Consider the following 14,763-nt stretch of genomic DNA (forward strand, 5'->3'; position numbering starts at 1 on the left):
AATACAAAACTCACTCTCAACACTCTATTCACTATTTGCTTTTTATTCTCCCAACTTATCAACTCAATTATTTACTCATTCTTAAGTAAACTAAGATCAAATCAAGAAAGACTCATCACTTTGAAGGTCAAGAAGATCAAGGTGGGTTTTGGACAAAATAGAATTACCATTCTTTTCCCTCTTCTCTCCCTTTCAACTTCTCATCTTCTACTTCTCTTCCTTCTCTACACCTATGCACACACCATTAAAGGTTTGAACCATCAAATGGCCTCTTCTTCAATAAGAGTGTCCTCAATAGTTTAAACCAACATCAAAATCCCTCATACTTAAGAGTACATATCAGATCTTTTCAATTTTTTTTTTTATTTCATTTTCAAAATAATCGAATTCAAGGTTACCACCAATGGTGGAGGGAGTAAGGTGTCTAACACCTTTCCTACTTCCTAACATGGACCCCTTTTATCTAGATTGAAGGTTGGACCAATGTACCTTATCTATACGAGAGTCACTAGACGCCAAAAAATGAAATTTCTAAGAAATATATCATGAATGACCATTCATACCCTTTTGCAAAAAGAATAGTGACGACTCCAAAACCCCCCAAAGTGGGAGAGATTCGAAAATGAAGAATCTCGTGTTTACAATAAAATATTTTAGTTTGGAGTTTTTGACTTCGGATTTGACTATTGTTTTCAGGTAGTGGATTTGAAACGTAACAACGTACCTAAAGCTTTATTTGGTCATCCAGATCTGATTCTTTAATAAAAATAACACAAGTTTTATTTTATTTTATTTTCTTAAGTCAAACTTGCAATAGGTTTTTTGTTTAATTCTAAATATTATTTTTTTAATTTTTGAATTTATCTGAGAAGGCTCGGTGTATAATAACTTTAAGAAAAAATGATAGTGGGATGTAACTATCTTAGCCCCTCAGGTTTGTACATCGAGATTGGTGTCTGTGTCTCGAGTATACTCAATTAGTTCATTCCTTGTATAGAATGAGAGGTAAGACTTGAATCCCCATGGAACTACTATCAATAGGTTTCTATTTTATTTTTAGGTGAATTAATTGCATAGTTTGGACTTACACATAGTAAAAAAGGTATCCCTATAAGGATGACACAATAAGATAAGAATCAGATTTCATCATCGATTTCTTGTCCTATTAAGAAATTTAATTTCACAATCAACCATAATTAATTTAAAATTGGATAGACTTGACTTTAGGTTCCATCGAACTCAATAGACAAAGCTAGTTTACGTTGCACCATTTGCACTTCTTAATTAAAGTCAATACCTAAGCAAAATCTTGTATCGTTGTACCCTGTTGTATGAAGGGAATAAATTACACTTATTCGAGACAAAAATATGATTTAATAGTGTCCTTGTTCAGTATTGTGCGCTACCTTTCTTCTGGGATTGAACTAGTTGATTTTGATTTTAGAAAACTGGGTTGGAGGCTTAGATTATCCCTGTAGACACCCCAATTTGCACGAACCCATAGGAAAATCCAAATTTTCTCGAATTAATTTCGATTTAGAACTCAAGTTCTTCGACGGACCCACATTGCTATTTTGCATCATTTTCATGCATACATGCATCATCTCATATCATTGCATGCCCATGCCTTGTCCCTAATCCACTTAAACCTATGCCCATCACCCAAACCCAAACCCAAATCCAAATCCATATCCCAAATCCAAATCCAAATCCAAGTCCATGTCCTAACCCAAAACCAAGTCCATCCTAAGCCCAAACTCAAGTCCACATCCCTAACCCAAAACCAAGTCCATCCTAAGCCCAAATCCAAGTCCATATCCCAAACCCAAACCCAAGTCCATTCTCTCACCCCTTATATGATGACACATGTTGATACCTCATAAGCCCCCAATACCCAATGCATCATCTAATTGGAGGGTCAACTTTTCCTTTGTGAAAACTCAAGAATGCCCTTCTCAAAAGGTTTAGTCAAATCAAAAAAGTTGTTTGGTCTTTGGTAATAATCCATAAAGGTGAGGGAACTTCCCATTATACCCTCAAAAGGTGGGAATCTTCAAGTACATACATGGAGTTCTCCCATTGGTCCATTTCAAAATTATACTTCTACCCTTACTTTATTTGTTATTTACAAATGAACCAAAGTCTACTTTTCACCTACCACTTCACCTTTACACATGTCATCCTCCTATTCACCCTCCCAAATGTGCTTTTGTTTTCCCATTGGTCCATTTCAAAACTACACTTCCACCCTTGCTTTATGAGTTATTTACAAATAAACCAAGATCTACTTTTTACCTACCACTCCACCTTTACACATGTCACTCCCCCATTCACCCTCCCAAAAGTACTTTTGTTCTCTCACCTCTATTTACCAAAAAACCAAGGATCAAAGCATGCTTTTAGGGTTTCTTCACAAATGTCATCTTCACCCCCATACAAATGAAAAATTCAAAAAGAAATAACCTAAATCTCATGTCCATTTTCTTCATTTTTAGGGTTGGACCACTTTATCCCCAAAAGTCTTCCAAAAACTCTATAAATACCCTCAATTTCCATGAACAACTCATGCTCTCAAGCCCCCATCTCTCAACCTAAAACTCTACAAAAATTCCTACTCATTCTCTCATCTTCTAAACTTCAACTCAACCCTTAACCATCTCATTCATCTCTCAAGCCTACTCTTCAAGGTCCAAGTTCACCATCAAGGGACAAGGTAGGGTTTAAGATGTAGTTTACTTATTTCAAAGTTTGCATTCTCTTCTTCTAACCCTCTCTTTATTTTATTTTTAGAAAGCCTTAGGATGTAATGTATACCCTCTCCCATCCCCGGTAGATTGGACTAAGGTTCGATCGAAAGGATGGGGGTTGAAGCCCTTTTTACCTCAATCTCATGCATCATATTGTACACAATGCACACACTCACCTATGCATGGCAATGATGAAGAAATGTGTCACCCTCTTGATGGGGTGAAACACTAAGTTTCTAGCCATGCATACATGCATCATGGTTGTGGCCTTAAGGGAACTCCATCATGGAGTCTCTCTAAAAGTTCAAACCTACATTCATATTCATAAATTTAATGTGGCTACATGGGTCATTCTTTTCCATAGAATGCCCCTAATGTCATGTTAAAAATCAAAAACCCTTTGTTAAGGGAATATTCCACTTAATGCACACACCACTCTTACCATACATTCTCATGCATTTTAATATTTGTTTTCTTGAATTTTTTACAAAATAAAATGGCCAAGCAAGGTAACCACCTTTGGTGGAGAGGATGGGGTGCCTAACACCTTCCCCATCCTCTAATCGGACCTCCTTACCTAGATCTTAGGTAGACCTTGCCCTTTCCAATAAATGAGAGTCACTACAATGCCATGGAAAAAATGGTTTTCAAAAAATCAATTCGGGTGCCCATTCACACCCATTTCCAAAAAAAGAATGGTGGCGACTCCAAACAATGTAGTATTGAGGTTCATTATGAACATTTCATGTCTACAATCCCTTTGACATAGTTAGGAGTTATCTAATTTATAGGAACCCACAAAACCACTGTGTAAATTCTTTCATATCTTCTATGCGAATTTCTAGTGTATAGTAGGTATAAGGTCTCAGTAAGAATGACTTAAGCCATTTGGTTTAGAGATCACATATCTCACCTACTTCCTAAGGTTGGGAGAGAATTCGATCTCGTACCTATTCCTTAGATCTTCAAAATGGATCAGTAGCTTGTACCACGTCAACTAGTTGCACCATTTGCACTTCTTGATTAAAGTCAATACCTATGTAAAACATTGTATCGCTGTATCATGTTGTATGAAAGGAATAAATTACATTTATTCGAGACAAATATGTGATTTAAGAGTGTCCTTATTCAGTATTGTGCATTACCTTTCATCTGGGATTAAACTAGTTGATTTTGATTTCAAAGAACTGGGTTGTAAGCTTAGATTATCCCTTTGACACAGTTATGAGTTGTCTAGTTTATAAGAACCCATAAAAGCACTGTGTGAATTCTTTCGTATCTTCTGTACGAGTCTCTAGTGTATGATAGGTATGAGGTTTCAGTAAGAATGACTTAAGCCATTTAATCCAGAGATCACAATCTCACCCACTTCCTAGGGTTAGGAGAGAATTCGATCTCATACCTATTCCTAAGATCCTCAAAATGGATCAGTAGCTTGTCTTACGTCAACCTGTTGTAAAATAACAAAGAACTCTAAATGAGTTGTTTGTACCAATTACAGTAACTCCACCTTCTTTGTATTATCTTGCTAACAACCAATGTGATACAATTCAAAATTAAGGCATCCGCAATTAATATGCTCTATAAATTTTATGAATTTGAGAGTGAACAACCCTACAATCATCTTAACGAATTCTTGACCCTATGTCAGACCTTTAGAAATTGTAACTTGAATGAAGAGAGTGTTCAGTTAAGGTTGTTCCCTCTCTCCTTAGAAGATCATGCAGCTGCATGGTTGAACTCCTTGGCCTCTAACTCTATCACAATATGGGATGAATTATCAAATAAATTCATGGTCAAATTCTTTCCAATAACAAATATCAAATAGTTTAAGAATGCCATTAGGAATTTCAAAGGACGACCCGATGAAGAATTATCCCAAACATGAAAAATATTTCATGACCTACTTGCCAAATGTCCTTATCACGGGATAAATAGAGTCTACTTGGTTAATTTCTTTTATCGAGGTCTTCCGCCTGTCCAATGTATCTTGTTAAAGTCTATGCACAAAAGCAAATTCATGAATCAGACTTCCAATCAGGTATATGAGTTCCTCATGGAACTAGCAAAAGAAGCTTGAAACTAGAGCACAAAATTAGGAAAATTCGATATAAAAGATATGGGAGCCAAGAAACCAGGCATGTATGAGATTAAGATTGATTATAATCTCAAGAATGTCATGACAAGTCTGGTTAGTGGGATACAAAATCTCAATAAAAAATTTGATGCTTTCAGTGTCCAAGCTATCCACCAAGAGGTTATCCCAACAATGCATGAGATGCAATCCACATGCCTCCTATGTGAAGATTTCAATCATTCCATTGAAAATTTTCCAAGTTTACCAATAGTAAAAATTGAGCAAGCTAATGTTATTTGGTTCATTTAGTACTTATAATAAACCCACCCATAATTCTTACAATCAAACATATCACCCTGACGATAGGTTTCTCCCAACATTTTCATATCGTTAAAATGTACCTATCAAACATGGTGGTGTTCTATGTTTCTAGAAGAGTTATAATAGACAGCCTCAACCCATTACGAACCTAACTGTAGTTCCGTAACAACAATACTCTTCATCATCTCAGAATTCTAATCAAAGGGCGATTGTATTCAACCTTATGACTAACTATTCTCTTTTAGTTGCATAAACAAACTCATCATTAAAAACAATGATGACTGAGTTGTTAAAGCAACAATAATAAATCATTCAACAGCAAATACAAACCAATTAGAACCAATCGCAAATACATCAAGTTAATGTGCAAGCAATTAATAAACTTTAGGTTCAATTAGGTTAGTTAGCTCTTTCTATTGGGGAGAAGAATAAGGGGCAATTCCCTAGTCAAACAATCCCAACCCAAAAGAACATGTTCAAAATAACCCAAAAAGGGCAATTCAAAATAACAAGTCAATTAAGTCCGTTTAATGACTCTATCCAAGCTATTCATACACTCTATTATGGGAAATTATGAACAATCATGTCCATGGATCCAACGAAAGGCATGAGTCTCCAACAAAGGGCAAAGATTCTAATTATAAGGAATCTACAACAAAGGAAGAAGATCAAAGAAAAAAAACATTTCCATCGACTGAAACACAAATAGTCATTCTTAGAGCCTCATTTTCACATAGGCTTACAGACAATAGGAAATAGAAGCAACTAGAAGAGATTTTAGAAGTGTTCAAAAATGTTCAAATTAATATTCCCTTTTTAAATGCAATTCGTCAAATTCTTTTCTTTGATATAATCCATCAAATTTCTTCTTATGTTATCAGATGTAGAAACAAGATCATAACCTTAGCGTTTGGAGACATGAAAATCAAAATGAATGTCTTTATTAACAAATTCCAATCCATATATATCAATGATTTAGAAGAGGTCAACATGATTGATACTTTAACCAACAATACATTTCAGGAAGCGGAAAACATTGACCCATTAGAAGAGTACCAATGCCAATTTGAGTTTGATTTTGACATGGAAAAATCCATCAGGGAAGCCAACTCCCTATTTGAATCCATTCCTGTAATGGATTTTCAAAAATAGCAACCAAAAGTCAAGAGTCTTCCCACCCCTTTATCACCAATTAGAGAGACTCCCAAACTTAAATTGAAGCAGTTGATAGACATATTGAAATATGTGTTTCTTGGAGAGGTTGAATTCTTTCCAATTATCATATCGTCAAATTTAGAGAAGCCCTAAGAGAAGTTATTACTTAATGTTTTACACAAACATCATGAAACTATAGGTTGGACTATAGCTGATATCAAATACATCAGTCCCTCTATGGTTATACACTAGATCCACCTCGAGAAAAATTTCAAACCTTCAAAAGAACCACAGAGATGACTATATCCAATTTTACAACAGGTTATTCGAAGGGAAGCCCTCAAATTGTTAGATGCATGTATTAGACACCCCATTTTTTTACAACAAATGGGTAAATTTAGATCAAGTTGTTCCAATAAAATTCAATGTCATAATCATGACTAATCAAGACAACGAACTAATACCTACTTACATCCAAACTGAATGGTGAGCATGTATGGACTACAGGAAGTTGAATTTCATGATTAGAAAAGATCACTTCTCCCTCCCATTTATCGACCAAATTCTCAAAAGATTAGTTAGACATGCCTACTATTGCTTTCTTGATGGATATTCACGATACAATCAAATCCCAATTACTCTAGAAGACTAGGAAAAGATTACGTTTACATGCCCATTGAGACATTTGCCTATTGTCACATGCCCTTTGGGCTATGCAATGTACCTACCACTTTTCAACGATAGATATCGAGTATTTTCTTCGATACAGTAAAAAAATTTATAGTAGTCTTCAAAGATGATTTTTTTTGTGTTTGAATCGAGCTTTGATAATTGTTTAAGTCACCTTAAACTGTCTTGGCTAGATGTTGAGAGAAAAAATTTGTGCTTAATTGGAGGAAGTGTCACTTCATGGTAACCTCCAAAATCGTTCTCGGACACTTTGTCTCCCATAAAAGAATGAGGTACATAAGGCAAAAATTGATCTTATTGCTAATCTACTTCCACCAAACATTGTTAAGAAAATTTGCTCATTCCTCTAGCATGCAAGGTTTTATATACGTTTCATCAAGGACTTTAGAAAAATCTCAAAATCCTTGTGTGATTTAGTTGTCAAGGGCACCATATTTGATCAATCCATGCCCTACTTAGATGCTTTTGAAAAACTCAAAACTGAGTTGACCTCAGCACCTATCATCCAACCACCCACTTGGGACCTTCCTTTTGAGGTGATGTGTGATGCATCTGATTAAACGATAGGTGTTGTTTTGGGACAACAAGTTGAAAAACTCTTTCATGTCATTCAATATGCGAGTAAAATACTCAATGATGTCTAACTCAACTACTTTACCACAAAAAAAAATTACTAGCAGTTATTTTCACGTTGGACAAATTTCAATCCTACTTAATTGGATCCAAGGTTGTGATTTTCACAAATCATGTTGTGTTGAAATACCTTATTACCAAAGAGGATGCAAAAACAAAGTTAATCAGATGAATCATATTACTTTAATTGTTTGATCTCAAGATTCAAGATTAAAAAAAAAGATGTGAAAATGTGGCTGTAGACCACCTGTCCAAATTAGTAGTTGAATTTAGTTAGACTTCCTACCAATTTCTGAGAATTTTCTTGATGAGCAAATCATATCGATCTTTTGCCTTAATACACCTTGGTGCGCTAACATTCTTAACTACATTGTGATTAGGCAAACACCTATATCATGGATCAAATAAGAGAGGATGAGGTTTTTAGTCAAGTCCAAATGGTTTTTTGGGGTTAACCCATACTTATTTAAGTACTGTTCGGAAAAAATAATTAGACAGTATATTTCTGATAGAGTTAAGAAAAGCATTATAGAGTTCTACCATAACAATACCTGTGTAGGTCATTTTGGTGGTAAGAAAACTACTGTATACATTTTAAAATGTGATTTCTACTGGCCGACCATATTTCAAGATGCTCATTTCTTAACTAAATCTTACGATAGATGCCAACGATTAGGTAAGATTAGTAGGAGAAATGAGATGTCCCAACAAACAATCTTGATAATCAAAATCTTCAATGTTTAGGGTATCAACTTTATGTGCCATTTCCCCATTTCACGTGGATGTCAGTAAATGATTAACAAAAGCCAAACTATTTCAAACAAATATAGAAAATATTCAAAATAATTACTTTCTATCACCCAATAAAACTAGTTAATTAAATCCAATGGAGAGAGATAAAAAATCAGACTCATTTTTGGTTTGTAAGTCCACCAAGGGATGGATATCAGTTGCATTTTATGTGTGGTGCACAGAATTACACAAAAGTTCTGCCCACGTAAAAAATTTAATCATTGATTCCTAATGAAGTAAAACAAGTGGACCTTTTGGAGAAGGGCTATCAATGGACCAGATTAGAACCAAAATCTGATTTGTTCCAATAAGTCCAGTTGAAGAATTTGGCACCCCAACTTTTACTTATTACATTGCAATTGAAAATAAAGAGAATAGGGTGGATCTCCATTTTATGTGTTGAATACGATGAAATTTCGAGTTCAGTACACTGTTCATTTTAATTCCCAAAACATGTATTCGTCATTTTTATAACCTACGAACTTGTGAATTTGATAGTTCGTCACTTTTAATATCTACTAATTCGTAGATATACCAGCAAATTTATTGATGATAAAAGAATTCACTCAAAATGCATGTTTTGGGAATTAAAATTAACAGTATATCGAAACTAGAATTTTGAAATAAGTTGCGCACGTCTTGGGAAAAATCCCAAGAAAATAAGTAAATGATTGAGAATAAATAAAAGTTGGGGTGTCACTAGAAGCTCTCTCTCGATTTTTATTTTTATTTTTTCCTTCTAGATTTCTAGTTTTTGGGTTTAAGATTTTATAAGCCTTATCATACTTGTAAAAACCTATTGAAATCGTTTGAATGATTGTTATAATGTTTTGTAATGTTAAGTAATAATTTAAGCCAAATCTTTGTAACGTTTGAATAATGTGTTTTAATCTTTTATTGGGGTGTGATAAATAATTTAAGAAGGTGGGGTGTAATTAGTAAAAGTTGGGTGCTAATAGCAGCTTTCCTTATATTTTATTTTGATATGAGGTAGATCAAATTTATTTTATATATACTTTTATTAAATCAAATGCGTTGGATTAGGATCGATTTGAAAACATTGATTTTTTTTATATTGAATTTAGAACAATACATATCATATTGGATCTACCTTCTTCCTAAGATCAACTAGTTTGTTTGAATGAGTTCCTATACAATGTTCTTTCTAATTTTAGTTGTTAGACTCTAAATTGAAGTGTAGTGCTGGGAATTTAACAGATTTCTTCGCATTCGATGGAAGAAAAAAGTTGAGAGATACCTGATTATTTGTTTAATCAGTAGAGGAGTGATCGTCATAGAGTTGGATTTGGGCATGGTTAATTTAAAATTTGCTACATTCACAGAATATCTCAAATTATCTTGAAATCATAACAATATTGACAGATTTTCACAAAATATATCAAAATATTTTCATTCCCATAAGGTTCGACATGATATTTAATCAATTGGCTTTTTTATTTTTTATTTTTTATTTTTGACATAAATATTCTTTGTTGAAAAAATTATTATAAAATATTGATAAAGCTCACTTTTGCCGTTATAATGAAAAAAGGGTGAGTATCGATACAAATCCTAATATGCTTTTGTATTACATTAAAAAACAAGACTATTTATTTGAAAATCCTAAAATGATATATATTAAATTAATTATAAGGACAATTCTAATCTTATATAAATACTCATTTTTGTAACTCATGTAAAGGCATATACCACCTGTGAAAAGATCGAAATAGTAAAGATAAACCCTTAAGAAAATATTACACGATTACCTTTTTCATGACTTTCGTAATTTTGTCTAACGCATCAAATTACAAGACATTTACACAACACCACCCAGCACTAATACACAACATACATGTATCACTTGTATAAAGAACATGTACATTACACATAACATCAAGTTACTAATAAATTATCAAAATATTAATTATTAATAAATATATTTAAAATAATTAGACATTTATATCATCTTATTTTAATATATTCTAAGCATATAGTTGGGAAAGACTTATAGCTTGAATTTGGATAGATCCATTCTAGTTGGGTCTTTAGTTGGATTTTGATATGGGTCAAATTTGATCCTTTTTGGATATGTGAGTTTGATTAGTCACCACCCAATTTTTATGTCTAGAAACCTAGTTTGACTCCGAATTTTTAATAAGGGTTAGATCTTAATCTAAATCTAAGGCATGGAGGTCAAGGTAATTTTTTTTTCTAAGGTATTAGGCACATGTCCGCATGACTAAAACTAAGTCACTACTACTTAGTCCAATTGACTTTAAAATATATTGAAGACTAGGGTTAGTGACTACTAATAAAAGTAAGGACTACCACAAAAGATATTGGGTGGATTTAAAATTATAATTTTTAGGGGTTTTAGAGGCATGATTTTAAATCTCTATGAACGAGACGGATAGACGTGGCGTCTCAACTGTGCAAAAGCTCGTAAGATAAATGAGGTGACTCGAACGAGATTTTGAAACTCTTGTCCAAGTCAAATGAATTTTGTATATTTTAATTAAAATACATTTTTAGGATCTAAATACATATACATATTATTTAAATAAAAATATGATTTTATGAATAAAAATCTTCTAATCTACCTTATTTTATATTTTAAAAAATCATAATTATTTTCATACATACATATATCTCATCCAAAACAACTCAATCTCATCCATGAATAAAACGAGACATCAAACGAAGTTTTGTAAACCATGGCTTAAAGGTCAGGATTACTAGCAATTAGTATTGTTATCATAAATACTGAATAGAGATAAAAGGTAAGGATTGTTATCATAAATACTGAATACAGATAAAAGATTAGCATTCTAAACATGGTTTTAAATCTTGTCCAAGACCGAGACAGATAGACGTATATAACATCTCACACATGCAAAATCTCACAAGACAAATGTTATAATTCAAACGATATTTTGAAAGTCTCGGATGAGTAAGTAAAACTCATTTATGTCAACAAGATATTGTACATTTTCATTAAAATAATTTTTTTTTTTTAAATTTAAATATTTATTATACAAATATAAAATATGATTTTGTGACTAAACATCTTCTAAGCTATCTTATTTTATATGTATATATATATATATTTTTTATACTTGTTTTCATATAAATAAATAGTTGTCTACCGGGTTAAATGATTTATCTTGTACAAGACAAATTGACTTGTCCGAGACAACTCAGTCTTGGCCATGAACGAGACGAGATGTGGAAATTGTTGCTAAAAGCCAATTGGAGGCCATAATCATCACCACTACCAACAATGAATTAATCTCTGTCAAGATCTCCAACAATAAGAGTCAAATTCACTCTTCCTCGACCACCATGACCATAACACTTTTTGACCCAAATCACTTGCCTAACAATTCCACAATCACGTCTTATAATATTGATATGCAAATTCAACACCACTTCTATATGATGATAGTGACCTTTGTGTTTTGAAATTCAAACAAAATTACAAAAGTTGATGCAACATATCAATGGTAAAGATCTCATTATGAAAAAGAAAAATAAATATTTCAATAGGGACAAAATGATAATTTTGAGAATAACAAGTGAATATTTCATGTTTTGTTATGAATACATTTCACCCAAGTTTTGCACCAATGTTTTAAAAATTGAATCGATCATCAAATCGAGAATATGTTAAATTGATCGAGCCAATGATGGAACATATAATATGTTAAATTGAACGGACCATTCAATTTGATTTGACATATTTATTGAAAACAGAGAAGATGAAGAAGAAAGGGGTTCTCTCCTTAATAGGACAGTGACCCAAGGTAGAACTTTATAGAACTATTTCAGTGCTATCGTAAGCCTGATACAATACTATCATGAACTAAGATAAAATTCGCATAACAGAAAATGAAAACTGAAAATATTGTTTGACAAGAGAAGTTACAAATATGACTCATTAACATTTATATTAATTAAAGAACTTAAAATTGGTAAAGGTTTATGGGTAAATTCTCAAATAATTATCAAAGCTTTCATAAATACTGTAAAGTATTACATATGTTGACTACATGTTATCAAATTGTCAACATTACGTGATAATTTTGTCAACATTAATAATATTTTAAAAATACCAAATTTTTTTGTAATTATTTAAAAATTTACCCTAGATTTATTCTCAATTACCTTTATTTATATTCATAAAATACTAGTACTAAAAATAATGATTTATTAATCAAATTGATTTTATTACAAAACCTGTTCGATCCGGTTCTAGGAACACTGTTTCATGCATGAAAAAATATAATTCACATGAATTTTTTTTTTTTTTTTTTTTTTTAATATTAAAGAGTTTTTGCTGCGACATGTTATTGGCAACTTTTTATATTGGAATGTAAATCCTAGTAAAAGAATTAAAGGATGAAGATCTTCTCTAATTTATTCTCTCATTTTTATTTCAAATATTTTGGGGCAAAGTTATAGAGCCAAACCAAGGATTGAGCCAAAAATTTATCGAATTGATTGGAACATTGTCGGACCTCGATTCAATTTGGTTGAACTAATTTATATTTAATAAAAACTTAAAAGCAAGGGTGGATTTACACGGGGGGGCACTTACCCTCACAAGAACTTTCAAAATCTAAAGTTTAGTTAATCATTGTGAAAGATGATTGGAGTGGATAAAAAAATCCACCACTGCTACCCTCACAATTTTTTTCTAGTCTTAGTTACCCCTCAAAAAAGAAAAAAAACAAAAACAAAAATTCCTCTTATTTACCCCCCACCATGAGCAAAATCCTTGCTCTGCACTTACTTAAAAGTACTAGTAAGTGGCATGTGCAACCACACATTTATTACAAAAAAAACAAAAAAAAAAGACTTAAAGTGAAATTATTTTTATAAGTAACTTAACTAATTATTCTAAATCTAAAATAGACAACTAAATTTGATATCTTAGTTTATAATTTAATATATTACAAAGGATTTTTTTAATTTAAAATATTATTTAAGGTAATTTTGAATTGGCATCGTATCCTTATCTCATAATAATATTGAATAGTAAAAAGATAATTTGTAATTTCAACAAATTACTTGTCATGGGTGCTAAACCCGAGTGGTTACAATTTTATTTGTCTTAACAAAAGAAAAAAGAAAAAAATCTATAATGATCATTAAGTTTAAATGTATTATGAGGGCCTATCTAAAAAAAGATTTTAGTGTCAACAACCCTCCACTCCTCCTTCTAGACATTTTTTTTTTCCTTAAATTACCTTGATTTTTTCATAGAAAAATGACATTCACAAAAATTTAAGGGTCGATTAACCAATCCGATTTATTAATAAATCTAATTGAATTTAGTTGAATCATCAGTTTAGTCTGATTTTTAAGCTTCGAGCTCGAGGATTCAACCCCAACTTACCCATTTAAAAAAAAAGTATATGAGGGTTGATACCACGATCTAAGTTTAAAACCCACCTTCACCTACTAATTACTGATTACTAACTCGCCTGCTTATAATAAAAAATAAAAAAAGTGAGATTTAAAGGATAAGCCAAGTGGTGTTTTGGAGTCAAATTTTACTTGTCCAATAGTTTTATAAAAGAATTTCCCCAAAAGCACGTCTGGAAGATCCCATTAAAATGCATCCATGTGTTTTAAATTATATAAACCATGTTTGTGGGAGGTTCAAGAATCAAACCCATTCAAATGTGGAATCTTGTTCACCACATAAAATAAAATAAAATAAAAACCATATTTAATTAAATACTGGTTCAAGACACTAAAAGACAAATTAGGGCTTCTTATAATTGATTCTCATTGGGAATGAAAAGGCTATATATGTCATAAATGTCTTTAATTTTATTGAAAAATGCAACCAACTTCAAACCACAATCATAAAAGAAATGTCTGGGCTTCCTCCATCTCAATAGTGAAACAGGTTTGAATCATTATTTCAAAACTCAAGTCAACTCGACAGGATTTTGAGAAGGCCTGGCACCGAAATTCAAACAAACCAACAAGAAAAATCATTTGAGACTTGGTTGAGTTGGAAACTTCATCCAGTTATTCGGCTATATAGAATATTTTGTGGAGTACAAAATATAAATATTTAAAATTATTTTTTTAATTAATATCATAAATTTATAATATTTTTATAAATTGTGATAATATGACGCTCTCCTCTAACAAACACTCTTATCACAGAACCATAGATTATTTACCTTGGAATACAAGAAAAAGATTCATGATTCTACGTATCCCAAGGCAAATGATTTACAATTCTGTGATGAGCTCGTTTGTCAGAAGGGGGCGTAATATTATCACAACTCATCCAAATTGATTTGCTAGTTGTTTTACTTGAGTCAA

The sequence above is a fragment of the Akebia trifoliata genome, chromosome 12 (genome assembly GCF_017979445.1).
Source record: "Akebia trifoliata isolate Shusen 1 chromosome 12, ASM1797944v1, whole genome shotgun sequence".
Classification (NCBI taxonomy): Eukaryota; Viridiplantae; Streptophyta; class Magnoliopsida; order Ranunculales; family Lardizabalaceae; genus Akebia; species Akebia trifoliata.